This window comes from Epargyreus clarus, unplaced genomic scaffold (genome assembly GCF_041222505.1).
Source record: "Epargyreus clarus isolate Ecla_fem2 unplaced genomic scaffold, WU_Ecla_fem_2.2 ptg000005l, whole genome shotgun sequence".
NCBI classification, from domain to species: Eukaryota; Metazoa; Arthropoda; class Insecta; order Lepidoptera; family Hesperiidae; genus Epargyreus; species Epargyreus clarus.
Genome location: NW_027332213.1, coordinates 11,014,751 through 11,031,986, shown reverse-complemented (window position 1 = coordinate 11,031,986; position 17,236 = coordinate 11,014,751). Strand labels below are relative to the sequence as shown.

The window sequence follows — 17,236 nt, the reverse complement described above, 5'->3', positions numbered from 1 at the left end:
ATTAAAATGAAAAATTTGAACTTAAATATATTTCATTGAAAAGTTAATTCACGCTGAAATCACACAGTTAAAACTTGTAGTACAATTTATATCGATTCCATTATAAAAATTTCGTGCAATCTTTGCTTCGTGTTTAAGCAAGTTCCTTAGAAAAACAATTGCGCTACGGATACCTTCAAGCAGGGAAATGCAGATAAGGCCGGCCATTCCAGAAGTTCTCCGAAAACTGTTGTAGCGATGCAAATGTGCGAAGAACTTTACCACGGCTTTATCTTAATTAGTTCTCTTGCACTTTACAGAATAACGGCGCCCAGCTGCTATTTGGACGGCTACCAAGTGAACGCCTTCGGGTCCAATTAACATGTTGATAATAAAACTAACGGTCGTGAACTTATTTTTACATGTAGGTATACGTACCCGCTGCGAATGTTTGGCGAATGCATTTTGTAAGAAACTTTTAATATTACAGCCAAATTTACATTTTAACGCCGTTACAATTTTTCCCTAAATGCTTTTTTTGCGAGAACGTTTTTGCATTTTGTGCATGTTTATTTAAATATTTGAATTTCAAATTGGGTGGGAATATACAGCCATTTTAATTCCATGCACTTTTTAAAAATGTTTTTTAGGCTTATCTCAATCCTCTATAAATTCACATTCATACAACACTAACGAATACACTACTGTGTTCATACTGATAGTCTCCTGGTTACTAAGTCTTTGTCCAGCAGTGGCATATAATTATCTAAAATTCACTGTTTCTTTTTACCCAACCGTGGAGGGTAATGTTTTACGTGCATTTGCTTGTATGTATGTCGCATTCTTTGGCATTGTCTACAGCATAAACGGCTTGAAGGATTTTAACATATCAAGTGTAGTTTGATTCGTCTATATTGTGGAAGTGATATAGGCTATCATCTCACTTATCTGTTCGATCGAATCAAATCAAATCAAATAATTTTTTTTTATTCAAAATAGGTTCTTTACAGAGCACTTTTTGAATGTCAATACAACTACCACCACTTCACAAAGTGTTTGGTTATGGAGATGAAGCGGCGAAAGAAACTCCATAACACACATCTTTAAAAAAAATGTTTTTTACAATGTCAAACTTAACTTAATGGTACATGTGGAGCTGGAACTACTTCAGAACATACCGTTTTGTCAGTCAGATAATCACTTAGTTTATAGTACGCTTCGCTATTAATCGGGCTTGATTTACAAGCAAATATGCAGATTTTGGCGAAGATTCTTTAAAAATTGGAGCGCTTATAATGAGTAAATATGTACATATAAACCATATTTTTAAACCATTTTTAGGTAATTTAGTTACTTCTTTACTGTCAAAACTTATCCACTAGAAACCGATCAAAAAACTTCGGAAATCTGAGATTTTAAAGTTCAATTAATAAGACTAGGAAGAAACGATCTTATACTCAAAATATTCGCTAATACAAGTATATACTTCTCAACGAGCCAAGATACATCAGCGCCATTGTCTGGTTTAGAATAGCTACCGCCTACCATCATAATATCTATTCAACATTGGATTACGAACGTGCGTCGCGGGCCAAGTAATACATTAAATTGGCGAACGCCCAAGCGAGCATAGCGGTAGGGTTCAATTAATGGGGTTTTACGAAGCGAATCAGTATTTGAAACTCGGGTTATTTGTTGCGAGCTTCCTGGACATTGTTTGAGTTCTTACTCTAATGCTCTGGACTTCCAACGCGACTTATTTCAACGGTGATTCATGGTTTACTTTTGTTAATGTTTCGTTTCGTTTCGTAGTTTGGCCATTGATGCTTTCTATTTATTTATTTTAGTTTTGTAAAGCGCTCTCTTGTTAGTTGTTAACTTACTTCTGTTTCTCTCCTTTATATTTTTCTTCATATTTTAAAATTCTTTTTTAAAATATTTTTACACTTATTATATTTTTTTAGCTGTATTAACAAAGACGTCAAAGCGTGCAGTATTTTATTTTCAATCTTATTTCATGATATTATACATGTAAGAAATATAACTTCTGTCACGTGTAACTAGAAGGTCCTTCTTTTTATTCTAAGGAATTTGAAAACGGGCATGAATACTCTTGATATACAATTGAACTATCTAAAAGATACATTAACAAAGCAAACAACAAAAAATGACATACTTTTGACTAGGTTGCCTTTTAATAGACGCTGTTCTCAAAAACATCTTAGAAGCTAGATCTAAAAGAAAATATGCAAAGTACTAAAATTAAATATTGATGAGCGAGTCGTTTTATCTCGTTTTGAGGTTTTCGCCCAGAAAAGGGGCCCCGAAGTATAAGTAATCTGGGCGCTTAACAACGTCAGATAGGTATTAATCACTTGCTGTCAACATCAGTCGTGTTACGCTTTATAAGGTAACTCTCGTTACTATTTGCGTGGATTTGGGCGTTTAATGTCGTCTTGATAATTTGTGTAACAGAGCGAGTAAATAGATGCCATATTTTGAGGATTTTAGGACTTCGATATCGATTTTTTTCATACCTCAAAATTCTTCATTGCTCTTACACTGACTTTGATCTTATTCGAGCTCCCTTGGTCTACTTGTACATGCCATTAAAATTTAACATTAAAATCGTTATTTCATTATCGTCCTATTGCTTGGCATGGGTACGCTAGTTCACCACAGAGATGTTCTTGATTTCTAAATCAAATTTTTTTCTTATAATATAGGAGTAGCAGACGAGCATGCAGTCTACCTGATGGTAAGTGGCTACTGCCGCCCATGGACATCTGTCATCAACCCCAGATATTCTTACCTGAGGTCGGCAACAGATGCGCCGCTACCCCTGAGGACTAAGCTGGAACGCCTCAGAAAAGTATGTCTCCCTTACCACACCCTTCAAAAAGGAACACAGCAGCGCTTAACACTGCTGCTATTAGGCAGAAATAGGTGTGGCGGTGGTGGCGCGGAGTCGAACCACAAAGGGTTCTACCACCTTAAAAAAATTAGTTACTCATTTTACCATTTTTTTTGGAGAACTTGTGGAGAACTTTAATTCACGTAAATAGCCTTATGATCTCTTTCCTTATCCACAAAAGTCTTCTTATTTTTCTAATAACTTTATTGTTGATGATGATGGCAACCTCAATAGACGATCTAAATTCATACTTATTAGGCTATGGCTTTTTAGTATTAATGTGAAGCTGAAATCCTAACTTTAAATAAAGCAATGGATAACATGTTAATGTTACATGGCATATAGTACATGCTACTTATGTCTTTTTATTGTTTTGTCATGAAATTTTTATGCTATGGCATATTACGAGTACTTTAACATCGACCAATTACATCGGGTTAATATTACCTAATAATAATTTCAAGCTTGTAAGATACGAATTATCTGCGGATTCCATTCCGCTGACTGCAAGATGAAGGATTTATGGCTACTATCATAAGGCTTGGGTACACTATCCGTACGCGAAATTGTCATAGTCCTAATAATGAAAAAATATTCACTAGTTTTTTTTTATCAAAAAGTGAGTAGGTTAAACCATATTCATTCCAACAGAAGTTGGCCTGACTACGATATTTTCGGTAGGTTTCAAAAGCATAAGCGTCAAAGCTATAGTAAACTATTTACTTGCTCAAAGTTAAAAACAAACCTTACTTTCTTACATGATGAAAAAATAAATTTCTTATTTGAATTTATTTGAAATATTTTAAGCCAAAATATATTGTATGCAATAGCCATTTAAAGTAAACTGCATAAATATGTAACGTTTTTAATCCATTTTTATTGATTAAGGCCTCCGACCTAAGTTCTGGAGCTTACCTCGGCCAGAAAATTAGTTTGTCAATTCAGCGAGGTAATGCTGCAAGTATCTTGGGTACACTTCCTCGGGGCAGCGATTTGACTCGTTTATTTTATTTATAAAGTTTTGTAATATTAGTAGTTTTAGTTTAAATATTGTTTAATTGTATTGTAGTTCATCTGAATGAGCAATTAACTTTCATCCTTTATTTAGTTACCAATCTACTTAGTTAAGGAGATGAGTTTGAGAAAATTCTTTATTATTGCTAACTTTCGTTACATTTTTATTTCAAGAGTTTTAGTAATAATACCAATCTACTTATTTACTCGTAGTTAGGGAGAGGAGTTTTACAAAACCCTTTATTCCCTTACCTTCTTACAGATGAAAGTCCTATAAACATTTTAAGTTTTTTTTTTTATATAATATAAGAGTAGCAGACGAGCAGTCCACTTGATGGTAAGTGGCTACTGCCGCCCATGGACATCTGTAATCAACCCCAGATAGGATTAAATATTCCTACCTGAGGTCAGCCACAGATGCGCCGCTACCCCTGGGGACTAAGCTGGAACGCCTCGGAAAAGTCTGTCTCCGTTACCACACCCTTCAAACATAGAACACAGCAGCGCCTAACACTGCTGTTATTAGGTAGAAATAGGTGTGGCGGTGGTGCCGCCGGAGTCGAACCACAATTCTACCACCTTCAAAATTTTAGTGATTAAGTACAATCAATTCAAGTTTTAGTCATTAAGTACAATCTCATCCCTTTACACACTGCGTTTAGGTACCTATGAAGGTCGGATCGTGCAAAAGGGCTTAACACGCGTGACCGTTGGATAATCCTCACAATTTGTTGGCATGTGTGTGATGTTCAATTATGCATATAATGAAATTTCGCTGGCCTGATATGTGTCAGACCATATTAATACGCTCCGTTGATATCCGTCATAGCGTAAGCTCTGCCTTTGTTTATGTTATATGCAAAGAGCTTATGTGAGATTGTCAGTATTCTATGTATACATACAGCAATCATGTGCCGATTTGCGACCCGCGTGGCGGAGCGGCCACCATTCCGGTCTGACGCGCAAAGGGTCCCGGGTTCGATCCCCGGCCAGACAGATATCTAAATGATGAATTTAAATTTCTGCTTCTGGGTCTGGGTGTTTGTGTATACGTCTATGTGTGTGTCCATGGCATCCACGACACAGGGAATCCTAGTGTGAGGCTGTGAGTGTAGAAAGCGTTTAAAGCGTTTATTTTAAATATTGTTAAATGTACCAAACGCGTTATACCGTATATGAATCGTATCGTATTGCTCATGGATATCGGATATCTTTCATGAAAAAATTTCAAAGTAGGTGATTCAAATAGATTATCATAATAATAAGTGATAACGTCTATTATGTAATGTTCTTATATATAAAATTCTCGTGTCACAATGTTAGTTACCGTACTCCGAAACGGCTTTACCGATTTTCACCAAATTTTATATGCATATTCAGTAGGTCTGAGAATCGGCTACAATCTATTTTTCATACCCCTAAGTAATAAGGGTTGTTCACCGTTTACATTTTTTTTTAATTTTTGAACAAAATTTTTTGTTTTTATTTTTTTAATGTGGCATTAAAATATATAAAACTCTGAATTTTTACCCTTTTATCACCAAACCCTATTTTATAATAGACATTTCAGTAATTTCATCATTTTTCATACAGCTCGATGTTAAATTTTTAATTTTTTTATATGTACGGCAACACAACGTTTGCCGGGTCAGCTAGTGATACATAAACTATCTATCTCCGAAACAATTGTATGATTTAGAGTTAATTACAACGAAACACTTAGTGTTACATTTTTAATTTCAGTGATTACTTGATTTAGTATGCAAATGCTAAATCAAGTAATCACGTTTACCTACTAAAGCCTGGCAAGGGTTGTTAGAAAACAACCCTTGCCAGGCTTTTTACTCCCCCAATATCAACTTGCATAGAAAACAAAGAATCCATTTGTATGTAGTGGTAGTAAAAGAGGAATTGAATACATTTTCCTTAGAAACATCTTGCTTCGCAGATAATGTAATGAGGGTAAATTCAATTATCCAGCGCTCTTTTGTTTTTTCTAAGAGGAACAACCGGGAGTTCTGATAAAAGCCGTGATGGAAAGTACACATTTGTTGCGCACTGTACATTGCCGATTTGTACCGTGGAGCGTGGTTCCGACACAACAGCGCTACCCCCCGCTCCCCTTGCCCCTCGGCGGCCCTTCAGCCTGCGAGGTCTATTCAAATATCCCCTGTCTGTTCGCTCCCCTCCCCACCCGCCAGCGCCTCGCAGTCTCGTTCATATTTCGTGCTCCTGTTTTGCGCAGCATCCCCGGGTGCCCAAATGCATGTAGCAGACTTCGAAATAGCTTAACTACTGTAAATCCCAACCCAATTTCAACCTTACCACGTCCCTCCATAGTTTAAAATCGTGTAGCAAGTTGCGCGGAACGTAAGCTGTTTATCGATTCGGCATTACCGCCTCCCGAAGCCCGGAATAGGGGTAGAGATTCAGTACAAGTAGCGTGTAGGGGCGCGGCTCGCCGCAAAGTTAGACGCGACTCAGCTCCCGACGATAACACCACTTCATGTCGATTGGCCTGAGAATTTTTATTTCCAAAATTCCTTTACTGCAATAGTCCACGCTAAGAATAAGGTACGTTTGATATTATTTACTAAAATAACTAAAATTTGTATGTATAAGCATCGTGAAAGGTGTCGAAGGGTGAAAAGTTGGTATAATTCGATTGCGTGAATGCTCCCCAAAGATATTCCGTTCCCTCGCCGTTTATCGTGACGCGTAAAGTGTTGTTGACTTGTTGTTTCTATTTTGTTTTGTCTCGTTTTCAAACACCGTTCTATTTGATTGACATATCATTTTAGCAGGTTTTGTATTATAGTTGAGGTGGAAATTAAAGTTAATTTATTTTTACAGGAGCTGAGCAGAGGCAGCATCGATCGGAGGGAATAGGTAACGTATAATACCTTCTTTAAATATTCCATATGTATTTATATATTTATTTTAATTATTTTTATTGCCTTATAAACCTCTAACAGGGGTTTCGGCAAAGTAATCCACGATAATGACACTTGAACACTTTGGTCTTTGAAGCGTTGTTTTAAAACTTTTCTCATTTCCGAAATGAAAAGTCGCGCCTACTTTTAACAGAATCATTAATTTTCCATGTTTAACAAGGGAAAGTTTTAGGGTTTAGTTATACTGCTCACTTTTCCTTTTTGATACTACTATACTATACTAGCTTACTACTTTTTTATTTAAAAAGAAAAAGTAATTTATAATTATGTCGGATTTTTTCTGTTGCATTATTTCAATCACTAGTTTTATTAATAAACAGACAAATGTCATTATGTTATTAATTTAAAACGATAATTTCAGAAGGTAGATATATATGTAGATAGGTTGTTATAATAAAACGAGAATTGTTTCATCTCTAAATTTATACTTCCAAAGTAACGGTAAATTATTCTGCTTCTTTAAATTATGTTTTCTATTCTTTACATTATTTATTTACATTTTAGCAAAATACTTGATGTATTTGCATGAACATCAAAAAAAATTTTTTTATAAGTTTACCGGATTAAAATGGAATATTATCATTCAAAATTTGAATATGGATTACATGGTAATAAATTATTTAATTCAATCAATAATTCATAACTATATTCATATTTTTTAAATGGTTCAAAAATATATTTCCTGTTTACTTCAAAGTCTGACTGGAAGTACTGACTTTAAGTACCTACTATTAATAAAGGGATTAGAAATTAAAAAAAAGAAAAATGAAGGATTAAATTACACTGACTGTAAGTACCTACTATTAATATGAAACAATAAAGGGATTAGAAATTAAAAGAAAATTAAGGATTAAATCAAATTATAAAAATAAGTTTATTGATTGAAATTGTATTGTGTTAATATTCAAATACAAAATTTAATTATTAATAATATAATAAAAATATCTTAAGAACCGACAATAATGTATTAATGTCAAAAAATACATATTTAAACAAAGAAAACATTTAATTCGAAAAAAAGCCTAAAATGGACTAATAAATAATTCCCTGTTAGTCTTTTAGTTTAGTTATCATGTCTACTATAAATATCTACGTTAATTTAAAAATCAACATATTATTATGCAGATAAGCGTTATTTAATTGTGATTTATTCAGTACAATGCATAATATTTTTTGATTGTTATCATTTGCTTTGAAAAACATTTTTACAAAATATCCTTACGACTTTGATCAATGGTATTAACATTAAGCTGTACCTATTCTTTTATTTCTATTAACAAAAGTATAGGCCTTATAAAATAAGTCGATATCACCACTAGGTATAGTCATTAATACCACTATTATGAAATAACCTAAATAGGTAATCAATTAATTTGTTAAAAAATCTACTCTTTTGAGCAATAAGTCAATTAGCAAATTGTCTTTATAAAAATATCCAATTATCGATAGTTCACAGCACAATGCGTAATGAACAAATCGCCCATATCTCATTACGCCTGTATAGGTAGGTACTTAGACACGATAATGTGTAAAAAATGACTCGGAATCCAGCGTACATTTACATTGTATATTTGTCATTATAAGGAAAGTAATATTCTAGACACATTTTTTTACTCACGTCGTCGACTGCCTGCTGTCAAATAGACGGATTTGTGCAGATATATTCGTCTTGCTCACTCCAATATAACGCCAAATGCTTAATCCTCTAGCGGCTACTGATGTGGCGAAGCAATTTGGTATACGACTGGTTACAAGCCTCCGAGGATTCCTTTATTGACCGAGATAAGAAGGATTTACAATAAGGTAAATTTGTTTCCTTCTCTCACGTCGAAATGGAATCATTTCGTAGGAAATCGTATACTTTTTTTTATGCATATTGGCGTTTATTGAACGAAGAATAAGAATATTTTACGGGTTAGCGCCTTATAAGGAAAGAAAGATTTTGTGTTTAGTGGTTCGCTCAATTTTATTTGCATTTTATTTGAATCATAAAGGTCTAACAATTGCTTAGGTAAAATGTCATATTTAAGCATTTAACAAAGAAATCATTTTATTATGTTTAATAAAATAGCAAAGCTGAATAAATATAATTGCTCAATCGTATATAAAATACTTACTGTATCAATAAATTAGTACCTACCTAATATATGTTTTTAAAATCACCAAAAAAACTCGTGTCAAATGATTATTAAGTTTTGGAATATAATATGTATCGATCTAAATATCTGTGTGAATCTAGTCGTGTATAACGATTTAATACCTCAAGTAAGCTAAAAAGTCTAACTTTACAAAATGTCTGAAAACATGTATCGATAACTAAACCATACATTACAATAAAGAAGCTAAACATTTTTCAATAAACGTTTAAAGCTGTACGAAGTAATTTAGGTCAGAAAAAGCGCTTAAATATTTGAAAGTATTGACGAATTCTGTTGCCAAGGACGGCTCGTAGTCACACTAACGGGGTGGAAATTAGTTAAAGTGGCAGGCTACGAGAAACTAACGATAAATATTTTTTAACTACAATAAATTCTGCCATGCATTTCTGCGCGAACGAATTCTTGGCTCGATGCCAGCGCTGTGAATTATCACTGAAGATAAAACTGTATACGTACAATACGTGCTACATTTTTAAATTAAATTTTAAAGTTGTAACATTTTTAAAACAATACAAACGTATCTACTAAATGAACACACAGTGTATCTGATGGTAGGTTATGAGTGAATGAGCCTAAATAGGATGATAGTTGTATTTGAAGTCATCTACAAATGCGTTCCTACCTTTGAGGACTAAGTTAGAATTCCTCGTGCACCAAGTGTCTTACGACAACCACTGATGTTGTTCCACAAAAATTGATGTGACAGTAGTGCCTTCGAGTCGCGAAGGATTCTACCATCTCAGACATTTTCGCCTTCTAGTTAAAATTGAATCTGTTCAATATTGAAACGCTCATATTCAAGGCAATAAACAGCAACTCGACGGTCGAATTTGAAATTCAATTTCACACGAAATTGAAAAGTAGCCAGTAGAAGTTCATAGCAGTTGGTAATTGGATTCGTATTGCGTCGGATTTTATATTGAATCCTTTCGAAGTGGCATCTGAACGGTAAAATACACGACACATTGCCCAGAAACCCGCAACTGCATTTGTTCATGTTTTAATACTATTGTCTTACAACGAAATGGAAGCGATAAATGATTGAATTATTTTATAAACAGAAAATGTTCTACATTAATGAGCCAGTGCAGCCTTATAGAGTTGTAGGGAAATACAAGCGTAGTGTCAGACTTACTACAATACTTACTGCTATATTATTGAGGTCTTAAAATATATCATGGGTCGAGTGCGGTCGTACCATTGCAATTACAATTTCTGAAATATAAAAAAACTGTGGTAGACAATTCAACACTGCTATATCTTTTAGTTTTAAAAATATCTATGTATCTATAGTTAAGTTTAGGTTGGACTTCTACCTTGTTTGAATTTGGCGACGAGTGTTAATTGCAATGTTCACTTTCAATTTAGTGGGTTCCATTCGTGTCTATAGTGTAGATGGTTTTCGAATCAAATCAACTGGGCATTTATTTTATAAAGGAGATGTGTATAGTTATTTCTAGCTTTTGTTGAGTGCTACTTACATATAGACGGTGGAACAACTTCCTTAATATGAATTATCTATCACTAAAACTACTTACCCTAAAATTTTATCTCCGCACAACCATAAACCGTCAGACGTAAAATTAGCAGTATAACTACGAAAATTAAAATTAATAACTAATGAGTTAACTCAACAAGTCTTATAACAGAACTTTTATTGCCGTAGCCGCTTCCCTGGTACCTTATCTCATTTCTATCTCATTCTAAATTATTCCCGTGACTTTTGTATTAAAGTTCGAGTTTAATTGCCAAATTTTAATATAAATTTAGCTATAAATTCGTTAGGCAGTTGTAATAAGTTAAAACAGCAAGCGTCAGGGCGGCCATAATCTGTAATGGCCGAGGGTGAACAAACATTGTTTATTTGATATATTGCGTGAATACTACGTGACAGATCAGGGTAATGCTTTATTGATTTATAAATATGAAATCAGGATTAACGGAGCTACAAAAAGTATTTTTATATTTTTAACATTTTTGGTAGCTTTTTTCCTTAGTGAAATGCAAAACATGCTTAAATTTTTTATTCAAATGGAGAGAAGGTTACAGATGAAGTGGTCAAGCTTTACAGAATTTTGTAAAACTACTGTATTTTTAATTTAATCTGGTAAGTTGCACTATATCAGTATTCTGATGATTTCACATAACACTCTTCGTATTTAATTAAAACTGTTGTTCCAACATTATATAATAATAACTTTACCCAATCGTACAATTTAGAAAAACCTTGTTTTAATAATTTTCGCGCAATACATTACAGTTTTTAACCCATCGTACAATATAAGATTTCCATTTTAATAATTCCTCCACCATACATTAATTTTCAGCTGAAAAGCAGAACTGTCATCGAAATGAAACTTGGGCGGCGAAACCTTTTAGAGCTAGATATTTGCTGAAGCAGCCGTGTCGGAGGAAATAGACGCGATTTATCATCTATTGCTTTTCTTGCTAGCCTTTCAGTAAGGAGTCTTCAGTTTGAAACTGTCAGAGGTCACTGATTTATCACTTTATTAAATTCTTCGGTTTAGTACCTACTTTTATGTCTTTCGCTTGTATGTTTTAGGTTTTAAAAGTTAGTGTTTATGAAAGCGAATTGCGGGTAGAGGTTTCTCTCAGCAGTTACCTCACATTTAATGACAATATATGGTAGTAATAAGATTTCTTTTTAACATTATGTGAATTTTATTTGATTTGATTTAAAGATCTAAGTAATTCTTGGGTTGATGGGTTGAAGCATTCATCAGTGTGGCATTTTGCCATAATTATGTACTGCGTTCACTTTAGTCTTAGGAACAGCACTTGAAAATATTTGGTGAAAAGGTACTTCTATGTATCGTCTGAATTTAATCCCTATCTCTAATTTAACATCGGGAAGAGAGGAAACAGATTGCCTACAAAGATACCATTAAATATGACTCAAATGCAATTATGTCTACTATATCACATTTTTTGAGTCACAACATCCTACCATTATCACTTTCTAGTATGTATCTATATAGAATACGCTATTTTTTTAAAGCAAATCCTTGTTATTATTTCCAAATTAAAATGCTTTAATTCTTTGTTGGGTAAATTATGCTAAGAGTGGTTTATCTCTTATTCATTTAATATTTGTGTGATATTATAAGAAACCCCGAAATTCTGGCTCGTTTATATTCCCATTTAATGATACCAATAGCGCCATTTATAACCGAGTTTGATGCCTGTTTTGCATCGCAAATAGACCGCCTTTTATTAGGATGCAGTGTTTATTGAGGGAGTTACTGCCTTTGTATAAAGATGTACCTCTTCCTGACGTTGTAGGTAATGTTTCCCTTTAGGTGATTATCAACTATGAAATATATATAAACTATTTTTGTTTTATGCAATCCATTGCAGTGACCAAAGAAGTATAAATTTTTATCTATTTTTACCGGTATTAGATAGCTATTAAGGTATTAAAATAAATTCATATCTACACGAGCATTAATCCTATACGCTACTCCGTAAAAACTCTGTTTAAAATTAACAACTTTATCCATATCAAAAATTAGCTTATACAGGCAGGCAAATAAAAATATAGGAAAAAATAATTATTTATTTGACACGAAAATACTCGTTTAGAAAACTGCAGTTGTTCTGGAATAAAATCCAGACTATTTATTTGTTTAATGCTACTCTAATGAACGCACGCTGCTTTTGAACCAGTACAGAACTTTACACTAATTACAAGTCACCGCGCCTGGCTATTTCGCATGCACACTAATTTACCAAAACCGGAATCCTCTGTGTACAGTCGTGCACAGAATTTGTACTCGCTTGCGGGGCGCAATCTAATACGTATGCTAATTTATGATAGCTCTGGAATTATAGATATCGCCCGCGCGCGAAATTACGACCCTACCCCACCAGCGCACGTTCGCCCGCCGCCATCTTGACTTTAGATTCGAGCGTGCAAATTAAATGCTCCAACTACGAACTCCTAAGTGCAAATTAATCTTCTTTTTGCGCTTAGTCTGCTTCCTGTCTGTTAAAGTTTGGTTTCTTGTTCTGTTGGCATACCTACTTACACGTTTTCTGGGTAGAAATACATATTATGTAAGAAATAATTCTGTTTTTAAAACCATTCTGTTTTCATAAAGTCATTTGAACGGATTTGACGTGATATGGAGTGTAACAATATATTTTATTACAACGTAAAATATTTTCAGTCTCGTAAAAAGCATAAGTAATAAGAAAAGCTAACGTAAACTGTAAAATATAAACGAAATATAAATAAGGATAAACTTAGCTTGAACGTTTCGGATAGCTAAATCCCTTGTTAAAATTCAGACTTTAAAAATGTTAATGTACCGTGAATTTTGCACTCGTATATTTTTAGCAGAGCGATATAATTTAAGTTTATATGGACGACGTCTCGCATTAATTTTAACTGCGCTCGAAAACTTGCATAAATATGAATAACGACTTTCACAACTTGACTACTAATGTTTTTTATTTCTTTCTTTCTTTCGCCGTCTGTCTGAAAGTGTGAATTCCATTTATTTGTGGACTGATTTATAATGCAGTTGTTTTCTATTGTACAACTTCGCTATTTTTATAGCTGTTGAACGAGTAAATTTATAGTTATGATTCGAATATATAATAATTCAAATATGCGAATCATCTAATACCATATAAAATGATATTTTTCAATTATTTTTTGTTTTAAAAACGCAAACCATCATACCTCTTTTTTTTTTGCAAATTCTACGAAATAGTATCACTGTTAAATGTTCCTATTCCGAATACTATTTGAAACAAAATTCTTAAGGACTTTTTCCTTGTCCTTATTTAAGGAAAGCTCTGCTATATCCTTTGAAGATATTGTACACACGTATTACATCCTATAAGCTGAAAACCATAACCTCGGTACAGAATCACCGGATAACATGTTTTCATCGGATTCTTGTATTACGAGGATTTTCCTCAGAACCCGTATAAAGGAAAGGAGAAAGCGTCGTTTATAAGACCCGATGATAAATGAAGGCCTTTTGTGGATAATGACCTTGTTCTACGTCATTGTGTTTGATAATGTTGAGGAAAAACTGTTTAATCTTAATGTGTACCTATCTATCTATGTGTTATAATGGATAAATTTTGTTATAATGGATTATGGTATTCAAAAGAACAGGTTTTATGTAAAAGCATACTGTTCTTAAAGGTTGACGATATCTACTAATCTAAATAATGTAAATTATGGATCATGTTGATTCATAGAAATTAATAAGATGACAATAATTAATACGTATCTACGCTTTGTTATTAGTTACTAGTAAGAAATTAATAAGTTGATGATGATGAAATTAAGTTATGAGAAGTGGAGTAGAGTTTACTTGGTATAGTTCAGGAAAGCCCTGACTTTTCCCAAAATATTACGTTTAAAATTTAAAACAGGGTAAAGTTTCATACGTGAATTATTAATTATTACCTCTTAAAGGTAGGTGGGTTGCCATAAAACTTAACGAGCTGCGAAATTTGCGATAAAATAAAATTATATAGCTTTTAGAATCGTAAAAAGTGGACTAGTTACGTAAATATAGTCTATGTTAGAGGGATGATAAAAGCATCCCTGTTTATATTACTTTATAAAATATTCGTAAACAAAACCACGGAATTAAAATATATTTGTAATTGTTAGTAGTAATGTTTTTTTTATTTAGTACGAAGAAATGATATAAAAGTTTATATACTTTTAAATACTCTTTTAGATATACTTTTAATTATAATTTATTACTTTCCTGAATACAGTATCTCAGCTTGTGCAAATAATCATTATATCCATCTGTACGATTTCAATTTAATAAAAAATATTTTAATTTAAATAATTGGTTTTAAATAAGGCATCGACACCAGCTCATAATCATATATCACATATAGTGAAAGATATGCGTATATACTTAACCTGATTAAAAAAAACATAATATGGGTAAATTGTAAGATTAATATATTAGGTTGGTATTAAATAAATAATAGCATAAAATAAAATATATAATAATATTATTAAGTAATGGGGGGATCCCAGAGATATATCGTAATCGGTGATGTCAATCCAAACAAACCACAAAGCACTCTACCACATTCAAAATAACGTTTCATTTCCATTTCAAGATAGCCAGTCAAATACACAAAAGCCATTCACAAACAAAACGCTATCTGAGGATTGTAGAGCAACGCAGAGATTGCACTCGCGTCTAGCGACAGACAGATCAATAAAAGTATATAGCTGTAATATCAGTAAATGGATCTTCCCCGTCTAAGCTAGCAGGAAATGTACGATATGCAAATGCAATTTGCACTAACAGTTCTGGCTGGCTTTATATCAGGATTACAGTATGCCACGAGGATGTATAGCTCTGGGCGTGAGGTCGACGAATTTTCTTATAATATACTATAAGTAAATTGATGATATAAAATTGTTTATAAAGTTATATTAGAATATTTTTTGGAGACAAGATTTATGGAGAAATACTTCTTTGTGAGGTCGACGAATGGAATAAGTAAAATGGTGTTATAATATTGTTTATAAAGTTATATTATTATAATGGTTATAAGGAAATATTTGAGGATAAACGCTTCTTTTGTTATATATAGTACTAGTAAATGCCCGCGGCTTCGCCCGCGCTTAAAAGAAAATAATATAACATACTAACATACATAAAACTGTAAATTCTTACCTTCAACTTTGCTAAAGATCATCACTTGATCAAATGCATAGTTTGCGATTCAATCCTTACTAATATCGATTAAAATAATCGATGTTTTGGGTCCAAAAGATCGATTCTCCGATTAATTGATCTTAGATCTCCATCCCTAGGTCCCGTGGGATTTCCGGGATAAAAACTATCCTATGTCCTTTCTCGGGTCTCAGACTATCTTTGTACAAAATTTCATTAAAATCGGTTCAGTGGTTTGGGCGCGAAGAAAAGACAACCAGACAGACAGACAGACAGAGTTACTTTCGGATTTATAATACTAGAAAAAGATTTAAAGATACTGAATGATAGTTATGAGGTGATAGGACAAACATTATTCCGTCCAATACGATAGATGGCGTAATAAATTTTATTTTTTAATTATATTTAAGTGTCCTGGTTAACATTCAAGAAAATATGAGATCATTCTTAACTTGCTTAAAGCGCTAGGAAATTATTAGTTAGTAAGTCAAAATTTGCTACGAATATCTATAAATTTAGATTTTCGTAAGAGCTTTACTACAATACCTACTGTCTTTCGAATCCTAGCGTTATCATGAACCACCGTCGCGACAAAACACATTTATTATGCGAATGTGACCTCAATCGGTCAAGTCGTCTAGAAAGCACATGATCCAACTATTTTAATATAACAAAGATTTTACTCATGTCTGTATTTACATATTTTCGGATTGAATGAATCCATTATGAAATAAAGCTAAAAATTATACTCCGGTCCTTCTCATAGTTTTAAGGCTATTCATAACTATTCATGATAAAAAAATCCAAATTCAATTTGAAATTCTACATTGTAGCAAATTCTACAAATTGGATTATTCGGCGTAGCAAGATAAAATGGTTAAAGTACCTATACCGGTTATTTTTTCTTTGCATTCCCTTTCATGTTGAATTAAAATCAATTTTGAAAGGAAATTTATCGTAAGTAATTTTACTTTTATACTAAATTGTCAAGGCTTGTAACGAATGTGCAAAATAAAACAGCTCTATGTTAATTCCATAATATAATACTTAGAATTTAGTTTCGTTCTCTTAATTAGTAACGAGATTTGTGACTAAGTTTATATGATTAAAAAAATAAAGGATTTATTTAATCCTTACTATACATTCCAATTAAATTCTGTTTTCTGTTGTAATCTATGTTAGCATAAAGATATTTCTACAAAAATACATATTTGAAGAATACAATTATTATTCCTCTATTTACCTACATATACGAGTACTTTAAGGGTTTCACTTACTGTACTTAATTCCAAATATTTTATTGCACATACTAAAAATAAATACAATTTAAAGTAAGGCTATAATTCTGAGACTAAGGCCGAATCTCCAAAACCTACAGATATTGCATACGTGCCAAGTTCCGTTGGCACAACTGTGCACATAGTTTTACTCTAATGGCTTCACTATGCAGATGAGGACTGCAGTTTAGAACCAGATTAAGTTCAAGTAATTGCCTTTGTTTCGAGGATCTTCCGTGTAATT

The 17,236-nt window shown here is 32.9% G+C and overlaps 1 long non-coding RNA gene across 1 annotated transcript in view; it reads left to right on the top strand.

Moving 5' to 3' along the window:
• LOC140757768 (uncharacterized) overlaps nt 1–17,236 on the top strand; it is a 40,191-nt gene that overhangs the window by 14,628 nt on the left and 8,327 nt on the right. The window contains exon 4 of the long non-coding RNA XR_012104029.1: nt 6,761–6,796. This is a non-coding gene — a long non-coding RNA (uncharacterized LOC140757768). The remainder of the gene's footprint in view (nt 1–6,760; nt 6,797–17,236) is intronic.